The sequence below is a fragment of the Alosa alosa genome, chromosome 19, assembly GCF_017589495.1.
Source record: "Alosa alosa isolate M-15738 ecotype Scorff River chromosome 19, AALO_Geno_1.1, whole genome shotgun sequence".
Classification (NCBI taxonomy): domain Eukaryota; kingdom Metazoa; phylum Chordata; class Actinopteri; order Clupeiformes; family Clupeidae; genus Alosa; species Alosa alosa.
The window spans coordinates 24,957,690-24,961,654 of record NC_063207.1 but is presented as its reverse complement, the minus strand read 5'-3'; the positions used below and the strand labels follow the sequence as shown (position 1 = coordinate 24,961,654).

At 42.6% G+C, this 3,965-nt stretch overlaps 1 long non-coding RNA gene across 1 annotated transcript; it reads left to right on the top strand.

The window, feature by feature from the left end:
• The first annotated feature begins 506 nt into the window (after positions 1–506).
• LOC125284478 lies at positions 507–2,344 on the top strand. The gene is made up of 3 exons (XR_007191869.1): positions 507–1,085; positions 1,309–1,410; positions 2,305–2,344. It is a non-coding gene; the product is annotated as an uncharacterized LOC125284478 (long non-coding RNA).
• The last annotated feature ends 1,621 nt before the right edge of the window (positions 2,345–3,965 follow it).

The window sequence follows — 3,965 nt, the reverse complement described above, 5'->3', positions numbered from 1 at the left end:
GCACATAAAAGTAAGCAGCACAGAAATCATAACTGGAGGAATTAATAGCTGGTGCTGGTTTAGAACACGAAAGCACAGACATTGATATTTCCCATAATGTTATGGTTGATACAGATAGCTTGGAGGACGTCACTGAAGACACATATGACGCAGAATCTGAAAATTTAGCAGAACATTTGGAGCATAACTTGGCAGCTCTGTTTTAAAAAATGCAAACAGTGCTGCACACACCAGAAAAGTCTGTCCAGGAAGTCATTCAGCAACTCTGTCTGTTAGTTCAGTTGTCCCATCCACTTATATACAAAACAGTGAAAACTGTTCTCCAGAATTATTATCCTGACATTGATGAGTCAGTTGTAAAAGAAGTGGTTGAGGCTGTGACAGAAAGCAACATTGTCACTACCTCCTGTGACAAAGATGGATGTCTTGCGACCATGAAAAGAAGAGCATCCTATGTGTTGCGTGAATTTCCAGTGGTAATGCCTATTGAATATGTAGTGGAGAAAGGCAGCAAAACAGTTGCTTATGTTCCTCTCCTGCAAATGCTTCAAAAATTGCTTGGTAGGCAAGACATTTTACAGAAGGCTATGTCAAAGCCAGCTCATGTCCCAGATGAGTACAATACTTGTAGAGATGGCAGGTGCTTCAGAGGAAATGACCTTCTGTGTAGTGATGAGTTTACAATTGCCCTGACCCTGTATATAGATGATTTTGAGGTTGCTAATCCATTAGGGACATCAAGGGGGAAGCATAAGATGTGTGCGATATACTGGACCATTGCGAACATACCAGCAAAATACAGATCGACACTTAATTCAATTCAGCTGGCACTTTTGTGCAATACAACAACAGTTAAAGAGTATGGCTATGACAAAGTACTGTACCCACTCATTTGTGATTTAGTCTCTCTTGAGCAACAAGGTGTTTACATTGAGCACCTTGGTGCATGTGTCAAAGGAACTGTGTTGTTTGTGTCTGCAGATAACTTGGGTGCACACTCTCTTGCAGGCTTTTTTGAGAGCTTCTCAGTGGAAAAATTCTGCAGATTCTGTATGGCATCCAGGACTGACACTCAACTCCAACAGGTACGCTCTGGTGCATTTCAAATCAGAGATAAAGATACACATAACGTGCAGGTACAAGAGTCTTTGCATGATCCAACATTGTGGAAAAATACAGGTGTGAAAAGAGCATGTCCACTCACTGCAAAATTGGAGTATTTCCATGTTATAGGTGGTTATCCTCCTGACCTTCTACATGATGTGTTCGAGGGCATAGTTCCCATAGAGATGTCTCTTTGCATTGCAGACTTGGTGGCAAAGAAGTACTTCACTCTAGATGTACTGAATGCGGCTATCCGATCTTTTCCATACTCATTCACAGACAAAACTGATCGGCCACAACAGATTGGTAAGGGCTTCTCCACCAAGGAAAAAATAGGAGGTAATGGCCATGAGAATTGGTGCCTAATTCGACTCCTTCCTCTTCTCATTGGCCATTATATTCCTGAGGGCGATAACACTTGGGAAATACTCATGCTCCTTAAGGACATTGTTGCACTGGTTGTTGCCCAAAGACATACCACCGAGTCATTGTACATCCTTGAATTGAAGGTAGCTGAGCACAGAGAACTTCTGCAGAGCACATTCACAAAATTTAGGCTACGACCCAAACATCACTTCCTAGAGCATTACTAAGCTGTATGGTCCACTTTGTGAAGTGTGGACAATGCGATTTGAAGGAAAACATAAGTTCTTCAAAAAGGTTATTCGGGATGCTCAGAACTTTAAGAATGTACCAATGACGCTTGCTGTGAGACACCAGAAAGCTGTCAGCTACCAGTTAGACTGCAGTTCCTTTTACAGGCCACAGGTGGAGATGGCTAAAGTTACATCTGTACAGGTTGCTGATTTACCAGAGAACGTTCAGAGAGCGCTTGGTCAAAAACTCCCCAATACAGCTGCAGTTCTTGTTGCATCCTCTGTCTGTATTGATGGAATTGACTACAAAGCAGAGATGGCACTTTCAGCAGGATCATGTTCATGTCTTCCTGAATTTAATCTAATCACTCATGTTATTGCTGTGAACACAGAAATAATGTTTGTATGCAAAATCATGACGGCATGGTACACTGAACACCTTCGGTCATATGAGCTTTGCAGTGCAGATGTTCCGTCTTTTTGTGTGCTTCAGCTTACAGACCTGAATGATCATTTCCCTCTTTCATCTTGTACAGGGGAGACAAATGGTGACACCGAGACATTTTATTCATTGCTGAATGTTCTTTTTGATTTTTCTCCACAGATGGCCTCCCAAACAATGACTATGCGTGTTATCCTCTGCGGCCGAGGGGACATCAGGAAACTCATGCTGGCTTCAAGGCCCAGTTCAGTGGACGATTTGATCACCTGTCTGAAAATCACACTCTCACTTCAGTACAATTTCACTTTACAGTTTAGAGACCCAGAATTTGATAATGAACTTTGCAACCTCACTGATGTGTCTGAACTCCCAGAAAAACCAACTGTGAAGATAATTCCTGTGCTTGAATTGGTGGAGATCGCAAGCGAAAATTTGGATGATAGTGTAAGTACAGCCGATACAGCGCTGCTGTCCACGTCATCACAGCAGATGAGAAAGCCATGGCCTGATGAGTTTTCCCTCCCCAAGTTCTCTGTAGATGTAGAATTTAGACTCCGACAAGGGAATTTAAGCTACCTCAAGGATGGAACATACTTGACCGTTTCAAAAGAGTTGAAACATGACATTCTCCACAAGATAGCTGAAACCCTATATGCAAGGTTCAAAGCATACCCCCAAAAAAAGGACCTTAGAGCAGTAGCGAAGGCATTAATTGCAGCTCATCCCTGTCTTCAAGAAACGGCATCGCCAACTGGTTACGATGGATGGATACAGAGCCTAGCGGATAAGATGGGTAACTACAGGTCAAAAATGAGGGCCCTGGGACACAAAGATGTCAAGGTGAATTCTGGTAAACGTGGAAGACACTCTGTTGGTGGGGAGCCACCAAACAAGAGCATCAAGAAACCGAAAAAGGGGGAAGTCAATTTCCTACCCAATTTTCCAGACGGACATGATGCCACGAGCCTTGAAAAGGCCCGACAACTACTGGTGGATGAGATGAAAAAGAAGAACCCAGATGCAGTCTTCATCAATCAGCAGATGGACTTCACGTTGTCTCTTAGAAGAAAGGAGGTTGTGATGGACAAGCCTCCTGTAAGCCAGATGGTACAGCGTTGGCCGGCACTCTTTGTTGAAAATCAGGTAAGGTTTGATTGTCTCTGTTAATGTCTGTAAAAGCCTAATATAATGCAGCCATGTGAAGTTAACATAATGTTACTGTAGCTTTTGGTATACATTACCCCCACACACACATATACAATACCCCCCACACACACACACACAGGTACATCCCCCTCCATCATTTCATCACCCCAATTCCTTTTATGTGTACATGACAAAAAACAGAGTAGATGGGACAGCCCAAGTGTCAAGTGAACTACATAAATGATTGTTCACAGTGTCTTGATAAACATGATTTATTTCTGTGTGTTTCAGGTCTCCCAGGAATTCAGCAGAGTGGTAGGGAAAAACCTGAAACAGGAATTCTATGAGTCTCTGGATCGTCTTTGCCCTAAACTGGTTGAAATCATCAGGTCAAAGAGAGGTCTAAAGGGACAACTTCTGGATGGTCTGTTAAGTCAAACAAAGGTTTGTAAGCTGAAGTGATACTACTGATTTTGGTGTATGGATGTCTTGAATGACAGCTGTCTCTAATGTTACTGTGTTGTCTCTGCTTTCACTGCAATCCAGACATCGGACACTGCTGACATCAGATGCCTTGTCCTGAGAGGGCTTCCAATACTCTTTGATGACAACTCAGCTGATTTCTTCAAGACTTGCTTTGTAAGTAGCATCACTGAAGTATAATTCTTCAGTTGTTA